Source organism: Talpa occidentalis, unplaced genomic scaffold, assembly GCF_014898055.3.
Source record: "Talpa occidentalis isolate TD23 unplaced genomic scaffold, MPIMG_talOcc4v2.1 talOcc4.14, whole genome shotgun sequence".
Classification (NCBI taxonomy): Eukaryota; Metazoa; Chordata; class Mammalia; order Eulipotyphla; family Talpidae; genus Talpa; species Talpa occidentalis.
The window spans coordinates 88,688,124-88,703,743 of NW_023601433.1; the positions used below are offsets into that span (position 1 = coordinate 88,688,124).

Consider the following 15,620-nt stretch of genomic DNA (forward strand, 5'->3'; position numbering starts at 1 on the left):
AGGAGCTGACGCTTCGTTGAAGCATAATGAACGGTACAGCCAGTGCCCATCACAGAGTGAAATTGCTAGTCTTGCAAGAAATGCAGGATTTCAGGAAGTCGATGGAAGTGATGTTGGCGAATTGCCGGAACCACCGCGAAACCACTGACCCGCGAGGGGCTGTCAAGAGTCAGAGCACTTAGCACTTGAGGGAGAGGAAATCCTCGGAGGCTTCAAAATAGAACCATTTGAACTTCAAAGGAGTAAGAGATGACCTTGGGGAAATGGACGATGCCCTGGAATTCTGGCCAAAGGGCATGTCTTTAGGATCCCAGACAGAAGTCCATTGTGGAGGGGGCCGTGACCTCCTGCAGTTAGCAGTTGTGTTGGGTGAGTTAAATGATTGCTTGCAGTGCTGGGTTTGTGCTTTAGTCTGAGAGTTGGCTAACAGTTGCAGTTAATTATAAAAAATGTATAATTTACATTTTGGAAAACATAAGAAAATTGCCGTAGTTGTATTTGCTTTGTCTTTTTTTTTTGTGGTAGAATTTGCATAACAAAATTCACCCATTTAACTCATTTGTCAGTGTACAGTTCAGCAGTATTGATGTATTTACCATGTCGTGCAACCATCACCACTATCTAGCTGGAGAACATGTTTGTCACCTCAAAATAAGACCACGCCTGTTGATGGTCACTCCTCACTTGTCCTCCTGGGCCCCTGCCCCCGGTCTTCACTAATCCTCTTTCCGTCTCTAGGTTTGCCTGCTCCGGACATTTCACACAAATGGGGTCATAAAATAGGAGGCCTTTCGTGTCTGGCTCCTTTCACTTGGCATGATATGGCCAAGGCTCATCCACACGGTAGCATGGGAAATGCCTCATTCCTTTTTCATGGCTGAATAATACTCCGTGGTATGGCTGGGTCACACTTTGCTTATGCATTCATTTAGGTCATTTCCACTTTTTGGCTATCACGACTGAAGATGCTATGAAGATTCATGTAGAAGTTTTTGTTTTCATTTCCCTTGGGTGTACACGTAGGTGGAGTTGCTGGGTTATATGCTAATCCTATGCCAGATGTGTTCTATGTTAATTGTAATATGATGGATCTATGGTGATTCTATATCATGGCTATTTTTAATTGTGAGATTTCAGTCTTTAAGTGAGCCCACTTGGCCTGGTTTTAAGCTTCCCAGGGTACCAGCTCTTCTCTGATATTAAGGACCTCCAGGGGACAGTTGCCTAGGAGACTGGTGTCTCCCCTACTACTGAATCCTGTTGAAGCATCAGTCCTGTTGTTTTTAGGTGGGCGACTGTCTTGTCAGATGCAGGACCCCTGGGGTTTCAGGAGAGACTCCAGACCCTCTTCCCTGCTGAGCACACCTCCTCTCAGTGAAAGTTCCAAGGGCAGGGCCAGGAAAAAGACCAGCTGACTCTATAGGATTTCTTTCAGAAAGGCTCTCATCTCTTTCCTGGCTTTTCCTGACCACTTAAAAAATTAAAAAAATGTTGTCTTCTTGAATTGAAAGCAGACACACAGTATAAATCAGCTAATAGGAGACAGGTGTTTGCTAAAAAGCATTTCCTCCCATTCTTGACCCCTAGCTCCCCAAAGCCTTAAACACACACATGCACACACACATACATACAAATATACTTTTTACACTTTCATATTTCTCTCTCTTGACATAGCTGAATATTGCCTTATGCCAGCAGATATAACCACTCATTTTGCCTGGCTGTATAGTATTCCACACATAGTGTTTCAGGTGGATATGACTCAGAAAGAAGAGAACCCTTGCTTGTGGGCCTTGCACACTCACATGCCACACCACGGGCAGGTCAAACTCCCAAGTCCATTAACCAGGATGCAGGGCTCTGGTCAGAAGTGAGTGGCCACCAGGGCAGAACAGGTGCAACTATTCTGTAGTCTCCCTCAGCCCTCTGTGTACCCAGTGGGGTGTGGGGTCGCTGTCCACATAAGGCAGACCAACTTCCCAGCCAGTTGGGAAAAATTCCTGTTGGGAATTTCAGCAGGGAGCAGCAGAGCACTGAACCAGGGTGAGGCTTTCTGAGAGCAGGCCCTAGTTGCACATTTAGGAAGCTGGCCACAAACATAGGCAAGTCTTGCCAGACATGGGAAGTGCATTTCTGGCTGCCTTTTTTTTATTATTTTGGATTTCTATCATGTTTCTGGAAGAATTTATTCTATTAGGATAGGCTGGCTGCTATGTGAACACCCCTCACATCTCCTGGCTTTCTCCAATAGAAGTTTATTTCTCTCTTGTGAAACACTTCAGTCAGGGTGTGATTCCGGGACTCAGGATTCTGGCTCACCCCCAAGGGCCCAGTCTGTGCCTCAGTGACCCCCTGGAGTCTCTCTTCTGCAACAGAGATTGCCTATGAGGACCACCTGGGGTGTTACCAACCAGGCCTGGAAGTGGGCCTCTCCCTTCTGCTCATGGCCCTTTGGCTGGAATTCAGTCACATGGCTACTCCTAACTGCAAGGGAGGTGGGAAATGTAGTCCAGCGTGGACCCAGCACAAAGGGCAAAGCTAGCTTAACTATAGCAAACGTCTGTTAGCAGCTCGCACTTCTCCCTCAGGGAACGTTTGCAAGTATGGGCTCCACTGGTTTTAAGCCAAATCAAGGAGACTATGGCCAAATCCCCATCCCGGGGGAGAAAATAGACTCAGGGCTAGGTGTTCTAGAACTTCTGCTCTTGGTTCAGTCCCCAAACCCTGTTTTGCCCTGTAGCCCTGTGGACATTGGGGTTGTGTCCAGTTTTTGCCACAAAGACATGTAGCAGTGAGTGTCCTTGAATGTACCTCTTGTGTGCAAATTCACATGTAGCTGTATGGTTTTTATTTTCAAACAGCAGAGCCAAGTCCATTTGTTGGGTAGCTTGCTTCCAGCTCAGGTGTCAAAGCTGCACAGGATGGTGCTCCCTGAGCTGTGTCTGACCAAATAAAGCCCGGGTGTGAGCCCCAGGTTCAACCTCTTTGAGTTTCACGGGGCTGATGCTTGTGTTGGCTGATGCTTCTCGAATGTTTTCCATGTTCCAGGCACTGTCCCTGCTCCTCTCACATCTCTGTCCTCACGATGATCTTCTGAGGAAGGTAGTGTGGTCGTCCCATTTGGCAGATGAGGACACAGAAAAGGACAGCGTGGAGAGGACCGGGTTAGTGAGCAGGCCCCTACCGTGCAGGTGACGGGGAGGCCTGGTCAGAAGACTGCATGGGTGGTGGACACGGCTGGCCTTAACTTAGGTCTGCCCTGCCATGAAATTAGGTTTTCCCATCTGGAAAGTGGGGGTGTTGGCACTGCCTGTCAGGGTTTACCGGACTGGCCACTCTTCCATTGGCTCACTCAGCCAGCCCGGCCCCGGCACTGAGGGTGCAGGAGCACTGTCTGTGTTCTTTGCCTGTGTGAGCCTGAGCTTTGTAGGCCTGGGGGTTGCTGCTGTAACAACGGGGAGCCTGGCCTTGGAAGCGCCGCCCTGGGGTCAGGTGGAAACGACACTGGCAGTTGCATCTCCTCTCTCTTGGAGAGTGTTTCTGGGGAGCCGTGATGAGAAGGGTTCATCACGGGGTCTTCACATGAGCTACATTTGTTGAGGGCTGACTCGTGCCAGGTCAGAGGGGCGTTCCACAGACTGACCGTTTAATCCTTACCGGAGCCCCCTGGGCAAGGTACAGTCACTGCCATTGCACAGAACCAGCGCTCGGAGGCCCAGGCGGCAAGGTGTCCCTGCCCCATGCCTCCCCATCCCTGAGCTGGCCCTGGGGGTGCCCTGGCCAGGAGGGAGCGACTTCGGACGGCGCCTGGGGGGGGGGTAGCTGAGTTTTCTGTAGTGCCGCCAGCAGGATGGGGTCCCGGGGCCCAGGTCCTCCGGGACGGCGCTCCAGCCTGCGGACAGCCCCCCGCCGGCGCCTCTCTGCGTCACCTCAGCAGTCTCTGCCCCACATTCCCGGCGCCGCCTTCCAAGTCTCCCTCCGCAGTGACTGTCGCGGAGCTGGCTCTGGGGTTCCCGGGCTAAGACGGGGGTGGGGGTGGCTGGGCCGGCCCTCCCGCCTGTCCCTGCTCCTGGTTCTGCGACACGGCACGGCTGGGCCGGGCTCGTCAGCACCGTCAGCGCCGCGCCCACGTGCGTGGGGGGGGCGGGGCGGGGAGGGGCGGGGGGTGGACACCCCGGCGGGGGGGGCCTGTGACGGGGCCTGGCCCCTGGCCGCTGGGGGCAGCGGGGACTGGCCCGGGGAGGATGCGGGGCCGGGGCCGCATCTCCGACCCGCTCCACGGCCGCCTGGACTCACCGGAGCTCGCGGGTTGCGGGTTGCGGGTTGGGGGGCCGCCCCCCCCCCGCCCCCGCGCGCCGGGAAGGACCCGCGGAGCCGGCCTGGGGGGGCAGCGCGTCCTCCGTGGGCGCCGGGCGAGCAGCGCTCCTGCTGGGCCTAGGCCGGCGTGCCAGTGATTGGTCCAGGGCGGCCACGTGGCCAGGGCCCAGCCAATGGGGCGGGGGCGCCCGCGTGAGGGCGAAGCGGCAGGCCCCGTCCCTGGCCCCGCCCCTGGACGCGCGACGCCGAGGGCGGAGCGGCCTCGCCCTGGAGCGAGTCTTCCGGGCGGCGGAGCCCCGGGCCGCTGGGGGCCCCGGGCTGGCGGGGAGCGGCCGGCCGGGCGTGGTGCTGGCGGAAGGCGCGTCCTCCCCGCGGTCCGGCCGCTTCCTCAGGGGCCCAGCCCGCCGAGGCCGGCGCCCGCCCGCGGGCCCGCGGGGACCCCTCAGCCGCTGGGGCGCCCGATGTCCCGCCCCTCCGGGAGGCCCCGCTGCCAGGCCCGGGCGAGCGCAGGCCGGAGCGCCGGGGCAGCAGCGGAGGACCCGGCCGGGCGCCCGGCGGACGGCCCCGCAGCCCGAGGTACCCCGGGGGAGGAGACGCCCGTGTCCTCCGGTTTCTCTCTTTAACCGCTGGCTGTGGAGCCTTTTGTGGAGAATTAAACAATGTCACCAGGGAGGCGCGGGGGTGGGGGGGGTGGGGGGGCGGGGTGTGCCCAGGTCGCCGCCTTGGGGTGCCTGGGCGCCCGTGGTGTGGTCCTCGGGGCGGCCCTTCCAAGAGCGGGTCCCTGGAATGGTCAGAAATGCAGGTTCCCAGGCTCCAGCCCGGACCCCGAAATGTGGCGGGGCGCAGGCCGGAAACCTCTTCTCAGGAGCCCTCTGCCGGCTCAGATCGCGGGGTTGAGGCGCGCGCCCTGGAGGGGAGAAGCTGGTTTAGTGGGGGCCCGCCCCCCCCTCCTCGCCTTGGTCCCTGCGCCGGCCCCGGGGTGCCCCGGCTCTCCCTCGGGCCTGCAGGCCGCCCTCGGGGGCCAGAGGTCGGAATCCAGGTGTGTGGGGGCCGTGTTCCTCGGGGCCGCCAGGGAGGACCCCTCTGCCTCTCCGGGCTCCTGGGGGTCCAGCCTTCCTGGGGGAGCTTGTGGACGCCCCCTCGCGTCTCCGGCGCCCTGTCACGGGGCCTTCTCCCTGTGTTGTCTCCGCGTCCTCACTCCTTAGGCGGCCCCAGGCCTCGGATTCAGGGTCCACCCTAAATTCTGCCTGACCTCATCTCAGCATCAGCCTGTGAAGACACCCCCAGGGAGGGCACATGCCGGGTTACGGGCCCTGAATCTTGGGGGGGGGGTGCGCAGTCCCAGTCACTGCTTGGAGCCACCTCAGTGACCCCGGATTCCAGTGACTGCGGTGGGGCTGTCGCGCTACCCACCCTGAGAGTTGGAGCCACAGAGCCTCACTCTGGGTCTGTGCAGGAAAACCTGGGCACCTTTTCCCAGTCAAAACAACGTCCATGAGCTCACGGGGTCGCTTCCACGCCCGCAGCCCGCTGGTTTGGAGAAGCCGTTTCTGGCGGTGGAATTCCTTGATCCCTGCAGGAAACACGGCGAGGCACGCGGGCTGGAAACCCACGGCTCCCCGCGGAGACAGGCCAGGAGACCCCTGCCCAGCTAATTTCTTAGATTCTAGGATTTCAGAGAAGAGAATTTTGAAGCACTTGCTTATATGTATTTTTTCTCAGCAAAAAAGTAAAAGGAAAAAAGGCTTATGACTCTTGCACCAATTTCTATTAATACTTAAAATATAAATATACTTGATAAAAACAGTTCAAAGCGCCCATGAAGTTACAGAATGAACCAGGCATTGCCTCACCCAAACCGTCTTTCCCTCTAAAGATACCACTTATCTATTGTTCCAGAAAAATCTGATCTGCCCATCCAGTCTGTGCGCCTGTTCTTATCTCTGCGAAGGGCGCTCTGTGTTCTAGATGCAAACGGAGATCTGCCACGGAACAGCCGCTGTCTGCATTTATTAGAATTTATTTAAAAAAGCTCCCTGTTGATGGATATTTATGTCGTTTCCAGTTGTTTTCCGTTATACACAATGCTGGTGGGAACATCTCTCCCGTTCTGTGGCCTGCCCTGGCCTCTCTGTCACTTTGCTGGATTCTGAATTTCCTCCGCAGTTTCTCCTTGAGGGCATGTCCCGTTGGAGGTGATGGACGCTCACCGTGAGGTGGACACTCCACTTTAGAGGAATTTGATTTCTTATTTTTCCTCCCCCAAGAATATCTTCTTGGGGAAAAAAAATCAACTTTTGGCTATTCTACTTTGAATCTACGTTTTTATTATTATTTTTTGTTCTAGACAAATGCCGGTAACAATCCATCCCTGGTGATGGAATTTTCCTAATGAAATCCCAGCCAACAAACATCTCCTGATTAGTTGACTTGTAAGTGGCTTGAGGGGAAAGTTTTAGGCCCAAATATAGAATTGACACCTGCTTGCCAAGACAGACAGGAGAGGCTGTAAATATTGGGCCAGGGCTCGGTGAGCACAGCCGCATTATGCGCCTCTCCCGCTCATGAATATGGAAATCGCTCCTGTGTTGTTCTGAGGGCCCAAGCTTGACTTCTTTGGGCAATTAATTAATTAAGGTGTGCGGGGGAAATTGTTTTGTTGTTCTTTTCTGTTTTTAGATCTGGCAAAGTGGTATTGCAGACTGTGAGTTAGCGGGGAGTTTACTGTAGTAGATCCCAAGTTCCAGCCTGTAGTAGTAGGAAAATCTGTTTCCCTTTGGGAGTTTGATTTTTCCTCATCTGCCAGATGGGTGGGTTGGATCGGACCGGACCAGGATTCAGGGAAGCCTCGAAGGCACCTTCTACTTTCTGTGCCGCCCCCCTCTGCTGGTGATGTATAGCCTCCTGCTCCAGGCCTGGACCACAGGCTCCAAGGTGGCTGCCGGGGCTCCAGCTGTCACCTCCACCTTCCAGGAGCCAGCAGGTGCCCTGCTGGCAGGTTCTCTGTGAGCAGGCCTCTCAGACACCCCGCGGGGAGCTGATGATGTGCTAAGGAACCTTCTTCCTGGGGATTTAAGCTTGTACCTCCTGTCCGGGCACGCTTGCCTTCTACACGCCTCCTGCAGACTCTGACACAGTGCTGGCCAAGAACAGTCAGCTCTTGTACTTGGAGAGCTGAGTTTTCTTTGAATTCCGTGGAAGTCAGGAAGGCTGGTAGCGTTGGAAGTCCAGGGCGAGGGTCTGTCTCTCCCACTGGAGACTACATGGTCTTGGCAGTCAGGGCAGTGGGCACTTGCTCTGGAGATCCCTTAGCACAAAGGGCGCATGGTGAGCCCTTTGTCAACACTGGCTGGGGTTCAGTCAGGGTGAGTGGCCGTGGCCGGGTCTACACGGCAGGCATTGGCCTCCCCGGGGGTGGCAGCCACCCCTCCCCTCCTGCCCTTTGCTTTTCCTGATCCCACAGTTCTCCCTGCTCCGCTCGCACCGTCCTATCCTGTGTCTTGTCTCAAAGGGCCCAAAGCTGTTTCCACGGTGGTCTCTTAGCAACCGAAGTAACTCACCCCTGTGAGTGGGAGAGGTGTGGTCGGCTGCGGCACGGGGTGGCCGGGGTTTCTCCAGGCGGGGTCTGGGAGCAGCAGCATTTTCAGCAAGCACTGCAGGTGATTCGGGGGGCCAACAACCTGAGGACCACTTAAGTGATGCCCTTGATGCCGAGATGCTCCAGAAAGACCCTCCAGGTCGACTTCTCCGTCACTGGCACCTGCTGACTCTTCCTGTACTTTCCGTGAGGTGGGGCCGCCCGGTCACGGCTAGCCTGGCTCAGGCCCCTCAGACTCCAGGGCAGCTGTCGCCAGAGTCCGTTGAGGCGGGCAGTGGACGGTGGTGCCCCGGGGAGTGGGTCCGCTGTGTTTCTCACCTCCATCAGGAGGGGAGCCAGAGAGTTCAAGTGAGGCCAGGTGGCCGACGGAGCCGCTCGTTGGCGCGTGTGCTCTGCCCAGGTTGCAGGCCGGCTGGCGGGGCGAGCGAGCGGGAGCCTTGGGAATACATCTCAGCCGTCGTCCGAGCCGCGGCCTGGCCCCGAGGCGGCTGTGCCTGCTCACTCCTCTCCTTGCTCCCCCTTGGCCGCCTCGCCCGTTCTCCGCCAAGGGCCCGCGGTTCCTGGGGGTGACGGTGGGCAGTGGGGTGCGGTGGTGGGGAGATGGGAGGGAGAAAAGGCCGGCCGGGTGTGTCGGTAGCAGCCACTGGGCCCACAGGGCACCGGGGGCTCAGTGTCCCCTCCGAGCTGTCTTGCCCGGGGTCACGAACAGCCCCTGTGGGCCCTGCGCAGGAGGCGCTGGCTGGCTGGGCCGCCTCAGGCTGAGCGTGCCCCGGCGACCAGGGAGCGCAGGTAGACAGGAGGTTCCAGGAGTGGAGGGGAGCCCGCCGGTGTGGCAGGTGACCTCCCAGCGGCTGTGGCGTTGCTCTGAGACCCCTTGGGGCTGGCCTCTCCAGGCGGGGCAGTGTCCCTGGGAGCTGCCCCCTGGGAGCTGGCCTGGGCACGGCGCGCTCCGGCTGGTGGTGCTCAGTGGCTCTGTGTGCCGGCGGCGCGGCTCGGGGGTGGGGTGGGGTGGGGTGTCTGGGCAGGAGTCGGAGCCCCCAGCCAGCCGGCCCCTCCGCATCTTGCCCGGCCCGGGGCCCGGCCGCGGCCGCAGGGCTGCCGTCTCCAAGGCCCCAGATGTTGCACTCTCTGCCTGAGGATGTCACAGGCGCCTGAGCCGCAGGCAGCACGGAGCAGCCGCTCCCGTTTAGTTTTCAAAACCAGACTTGATCGTGTTCGGGTTTTGTGCTTCTTGGTTTGTGTTTGTGTTTTTTATTCTTTCCAAAAGAGACCGGTTCTAAGAGTGAAGACGTTGGGGAATTTCTGGGCGGTTATTACCTATCTTCTCTCACGTGGCCGCCTCTGTTTGTCAAAACAATCTCCAATTCAAGCTTCGTTCTCCGAGCTGCGCCAGCCTGGTTTCTGTCCCCAGCCCCGCTCCTTCGCGCCTCAGGCCGTTCGCCGAGGTTCATTCTCAGGAGCATTAGGTGGTGAGTTTGCATTTGTTCATTTATTACGGTGCATTCAAATGATTTTGTTTATAAGCCTGGAAGTTCTGATTTTTTGGGGGGTGCGGGGGAGGGCTTGGCCGTGAGGAAGGTTTTGTTTGGAAAGCTTTGAAAGTCTGAGCGAGAGACGGAGGAAGAAGATGAGAAGAGATGGTCCGAAGGGGGAGAAAGCGGGGGTCGGGCAGGTCCGCGCGTATTCCGCCCGCGCGAGGGTCTTGTAGACCGACACTGACGTGAGCGTGTCGCTCACGGAATACTGGTTTTGGAAAGTTTTCTTGCAAAACTCTGGCTTTTTGCACTTCAGAGTGTTGAGGATAATTAGAAAGAAGGGTGTCGGGATGCTGATATGAGCAAGGGGAAGCAGAACAGATGGTCGACCTGAAGGAGATGCTTTTATTCCTTTGTTAGGAAAATACCAGCAGAATTCTACACGGCCTCTGATTCTGTGCCAGGAAAGAGGAACGATATGAACCTTGCCCGCAGGAGACTGACGTTCTCTAGAAGGACATAGAGTTTTAGTCTAGCATGGATGATGCTGGCAAATGCCCCGAGAGGGCAGACTAGAGGCAAATAGCATGGGAATGTCAGGGAAGACTTCCTGGAGGAGGTGAGAAAGGGACAATGCAATTTTGGGTGGTGGGGGGGGGGAGAGAAAGAGAAAGAGAGAAAAGAATGAGGTGAAGTCTGAGGCTTAGACACTGTAAGGAAGGAGGAGTGAGATTTATAAGTGCTGCTGATGGGGCTGGGTCAGGGGAGGGTCTGTGAACTCTGATTTGCTCTGGCATGTCTCCCTACGGATAGAACTGAGTGAGTCTTTCTCTGACCCTGGGGTTGGATTATCCTCACAGTCAGAATTCTTTTGTTTATAGGAAACAAGCTCAAGCCAAACACTTTCCCGTGCGCTTGTGGATATGTATAAAGTTCAGGGTTGCCTTCAGGCATGGTTAGATCCAGGAACTCAGGACATTCTATGAAGCTTAGTCACGTTCTCTCTCTTAGCTCTGCTTTGCTCTTTGCTGCCTTGATTCTAAGTCAGGTGGTCTTCTCCTAGTCATGGGATGGCTGTCAGTGTTGACCTTCAGAAATGGGTATGAATTGGCTCAGGTGCACAAATGTGGGGCTTGGAAGATGGAGGTGGGGCAGAGCCAGTTCTCTTCCAGACTTCCCAGCAAGCACACTGGGGATGTAGCTAGCTGCTCTGGGCAGAGTCGGTAGAGTCAGCTCACTGCTCGAGGGCTGGAGAGGTGGGTGCTGGTGACTGGGCTTTTGCAGGCGGGCAGTGGCCACCTAGGGATATGGCTTTTTCTGGGTTGTAGTGGTTTCCTCTCTGGGCTGGCTTCCAGATGGTGGCAGCAGTGGTGTGATTCTGGAGCGAGCAACTATGGCGTCAACTTCTCAACTCAGCTGGTGGCTTCCTGGTCAGACTGGACATCAGTGCCTTTATGCCCTGTATCTTCCCTGTGACTTGGGGGGCTCCTTTTAGAAACATGAACCTCTAGACCCTGCTTAGGGTCTAGTGTCTATATACCTGTTTCTCTCACTTGCCTGATGATCATAAGCCCACGGCATCCCTGGAAGAAGCCCCTCTCTGCTCCAGCTCCTGGAGCTCACTCTCCTTGCAACAAAGCAGCTGGTCCCGCATGACAGCCCTCATCAGAGCCGGCTGGTCAGAGCCACAATGCTTCATCGTGTTGTTTCAAATGGCAGGATTTTATCTTTTGTGCAGCTGAGTTGTACTCCACTGTGTATGTGCACATCTTCTTTAGCCACCCCTCTGTCCTTGGGCACATAGGCCATTCCCAGAGCTTGGCTACTTACTGTAAATAGTGCTGCAGTGACACAGGAGTGCTGCTGTCCCTTCAGATTAGTGTTTTTGCATTCTTTGGGTAGATACTAGGAGCGGAATTGCTGGGTCATAGGGTGGGTCTATCTTTAGTATTTTGAGAAACCTCCAGACTGTTTTCCATAGAGCTGGACCCGCTTACACTCCCACCCACAGAGGATGAGGGTCTTTCCCCACACCCGCCAGCACCTGCTGTTTCTGGCCTTTTTTTTTTTTAACTTTTTTTTTTTAATAGAGGCATGTTTTATTTATTTGTTTGTTTGTTTGTTTTGTTTATACAAGCACTGGGTACAGTCAGAAGTGCGGGAGGGTGAGAGAATTCACCAGAGCCAGAGCGGGGAGCAGAGCAGGCAGAAGGACCGAGGTACACTGCTGAGGGGAGCAGCAGCCGGCAGGAGAGGTCTGCGCGCCATGTGGGACCCTCCTCCCGTGGCCAGGGAGCAGCCGGGGATCGAACCGGCACTGCAGAGGCTGCGGGCAGCTTCGCAACCCAGCGCTCAACCGCTGCGCCACCAGGGAGGCCCTGTTTCTGGCCTTTTTGATAGGGGCCTTCCCCCAGCTGTGAGGCAGCCTCTCATCGTGGTTTGATTTGCATTTTCCTGATTAGATGAGGGGATGGTGAGCATTTTTCCACACTCCTGTGGAAAAGTGTCTATTTACCTGGGGAATTCTTGAGTTCAAGCACCCCGGCCCCCTGCTCACCTGAATGTATGGGGCATGCTGCTGCTTTTCTGGTAGGTGTGCAGACAGCCCAGTGGTGGGCATGGAGACAGCTGGGCAGGTGCCACTGGCCTGCCCAGCCTCTGATTTACTCCATATTGTGTCCTTGCAGGTGTCACACACCTGTCCCAATGCACTGCTCCTTGAGGTCTAGGCTTTGAAGCAGGGTCGCCAAACTAGTCCTGCCTTGGGTGCCCGAGTCAGCTCACCCAGGCAGCACTGACGCTTGCTGCAGGCTGGGGCAGCCCGAACAACAGTGATCAAGGCTGTACAGACCAGGATGCTTCTTCCACATGACGGGGCAGGCATAGTCACTGCACTGGCCCTACATTGACCGGGCGGGGCTGGAGAGTGGCCAGCATCTCCTCCTCTGTGGCCTCTCAGCTTTCTGCTTGCTGACAAGTGACAGCGCAGTGTCAACTGGACAGCGTGCTCTGCTGAATGGAATGTCCATCCTGTTCGCTCCTAAAACCCGCATTGCCGTCAGTGTGCGCTGGGGTGGCGCCCCTCTGCTCTCCTACCTTCCCGCCACAGGGGATGAGAGCTGGGCTGGGGTCAGGGGGCAAGTTGATCTGTGTAAATAATGCAGCACGGTGACTATGAATGGCGCGCTCTAGACCCACGAGGAAGTTGCTTTCCGGGCTGCCTCTTGAGCCCTGTTCATTGACATGCCGCCCCGATGCAGATGCCGTGTTTCAAAACAGCGCGCCAGTGTTATGATTGTGATTACTATTATTATTTGTGCAGCGGCATTTGGAAGCCCTTATTAAGTGATTCCCACTTGCTTCGGCATGAATGCGCAAGATGCGAGACTTTGGGACTAACTCCGTGTCGGGAGCACACACGACGGAGGGAGGCGTGGAGGAAGGACCAGACCCCAGTGTTGGCCTGGGTGTGCAAACATACACTGATTTTTCTGTTTCAGCCCCTTGGGAAGTGGTGGGTGCTTTGATTCTTGAAGCAGAGCTGCCTCCAGGCGTGTCTCCTCTCGCCCTTTGTTTCCATGGCTGGAAGCGATGGATTTGCAGTCTGGAGGAATCCATCACTGTCGCTCCATCTGCTTGTCGGGCGCCCTCCGCGTCTCTGGTGTGCCACCGTTGGGGTTGAGTGTCCGTCACCCCTCCTGCTGGGAAAGCCGGGGTGGCAAGGTTTTCCACGAGGTGTTACTCCCCTGGACTTGGGGTGGATGTTTTTAGGAGATACTGAATCGAGAGAAAGGGGTCTGAGGGAGGCCCCCTGAGGGCTGGACAGGGGTATCCCTTTGAGAGGCTTCTTGGTTGTTGCTGTAGGTGAGGCACTCTCTCTCTGAAAAGATGGCCGTCCCGTCAGAACTCGGATCAGATTGTCAGATTTTTCACTTTTTCTCTGTGTATCCATGATCCCCCACCCTGTGGCGCTTCTGGAACTCTGCAGACAAGGATAAGCCTGCTTCCCTGTGTGACAACCGTCATGTCACATCTTCAGAGGAAACATCCTCCACCCGTCTGTGTTCGTGTGATGGCAACTTGCCTGACACAACTTTCATACAGAATGTCTGTCTAGTCTAGGAGCTCACAGGAGAGAGGTTCTGGGATCCCCTAAGAGTTTCTCTGTTCATAGAAGATGGGCTACGAGCTGGTTTTCCAGGCCTCCGCCAGCACCCTCCTGCCTGCACACTGTTGAGAGATGATCCCTGAGGACTTTGTCGAGCGCTGATATCGGTGCCTTCTCCCCAGTGATTATTTTTGGTTGAGGGACAACTGGCATGTCTTTAGCCCCAGGGGGGCCTGTGACCAATCAGGCCTCCTGGCCAATCAGGATATAGCACCCCTCCTGGCCAACCAGGGCACGGCACCCCCTCCTGGCCAGTCAGGGCACAGCACCCCTCCTGACCAATCAGAGCATAGCCCCCCCTTGGCCTCTGTCTCTGGCGGGGATGTGATTCATTGGCTGCACCCCAGGGCTTCTGCGGGCAGCGTGTGGCTGTGGCCCCCACCACCATAGGGCATGCAGTAGGAGGCCCCCCCCCACTTTTTCATTTCTTCAGCCATAACCGCTCTTTTCCACTTAAGCCAGCTTGGTTTTCTGTGATTTGCCGCTAAAAACCGTCCTGAGACACTCAGTGCTCCAGGGCACACCCGCCAGCCGGCTGCGGATTTGCACGTAGGTTCTGTGCAGCCAGGATGCGCGGCAGAAGACTTTAAATAACATCCCAACCAACATGATTTTTATTCCCAGAACAGTTCCTGGAAACGGTGGGCAGGAAACAGCCTGGCAGCCAGTGTGCCTCTCACCTGCAGGCTGCCGCGGCTGCAGTGTCAGCGGAGGCCCCGGGCGCTGTGGTCCTCGCTTCGTCTTCCTGCCGGGGAAGAAGGAGCCGGCGGGAGACCCAGTCAGGAAAACAGAGCCCCAGAGACACCCGAGGGAGCATCTTTATGAGTGTAGGCCGGATGAATTCAGTCTAGCCTGATTTAAATATCTGCAGCTCAAAACAGGTTTATCTCCGAGGGGAGGGAGAGAAGGAGCGCTCTGTGCGAGCCCCGGGCGATGTGGCGTTTAGCAGGTTACCAGGGGCATCAGTTATTAGGTTTCCACTGTTCTTTTACTACACTGACTTCATCACCTCTATCTGGATTTATATAGCGCCCGGTAGAGTTTGTGTCACTAGTTGCATGAAAAAGAAAGTGCATGTGCTCAGGCCTTGGTTTCTGCGTGTGCCCCAGGGAGGGGCTCGCGCCTTATGACGCCGTCTGCCTCGCCCACTTAGCGGAGCAACCCCTTTGATTCCGCGGCTTTATTTATGTTTTGGCTCAGGTACCGGGCAGGTGTTTTTGCGGGAAGGAGTGTTTGCCCAGGAGTTACCACGGTCTGCCTCAGCAGAGCCCGCACCCCCGCCGGTCAGAGCACAGCGCCCCCTCTGGCCAGTCGGAGCACCGCATTCCTCCCGGCCGGGCTGAGCAGAGCGCCCCTGCTGGACAGTCCGAGCAGTGCACCCCTCCTGGTGACTCCCTCTCTCCCTCTGCCTGCTCCTGCTTGTTTTAACCTCCTCGCTCGGGTGCTGGCCCAGGGGTGTCCACAAATAAGTGTTTTGAGCTGCCACCCCCAGCTAGTCTTCTTCCCGGGGAGCCCAACCTATGATGCCCTTCTCTTGCTGGCCACCTGGCTGGCCCCCCAGAATGGCCAGCACTGATTGGGGGCAAAAGGTAGGGCAGGGTGCTACTGAGTCCCTTGTAAGCTGTGTGACCTGGGCAGTGGGGCTGAAGGAAGGCGTTCCATTACCCTTTGGGGCTTGATTTCCCAGAGACTTGGGGATCAGTGATACCTGTCCCCCATCCCATCTTTGGAACCTCGGATCTGAAAGGGCCAGCGAGTCTAAGTTAGCCCGTGGCTTTCACCCTTGAGCATGCATCCGAATCACCTGGGGGCCCTGTCCCAGAGCTTCTGATTCAGTAGGTCTGGGGTGAGAATTTGTCGTTCTAGCAAGTTCTCAGATGCTGAGGTCCTCAGTGTGAGGACCGTATGTGGAGAAGCAACTGCTGAGTTCAACCGAAGGAAAATCCCCCCCAGGCAGGAGGGCTAACCCTTCTTTAACCCCACTGCTGAGGAATGGTCTAGCGAGTTGAGTCGAGGGGATGTGACTGGGTCAGGGTAGGGCAGGGATGTCTTTGCTCAGAGG

The 15,620-nt window shown here is 56.5% G+C and overlaps 1 protein-coding gene across 1 annotated transcript in view; it reads left to right on the top strand.

Annotated features, from left to right (window-relative positions):
• Positions 1-4,867: 4,867 nt before the first annotated feature.
• The window catches only part of TMEM132B (transmembrane protein 132B), a 166,162-nt gene continuing 155,409 nt past the window's right edge, over positions 4,868-15,620 (top strand). The window contains exon 1 of the mRNA XM_054695431.1: positions 4,868-4,893. The gene's annotated coding sequence lies outside the window, so the exon portion shown is untranslated. The remainder of the gene's footprint in view (positions 4,894-15,620) is intronic.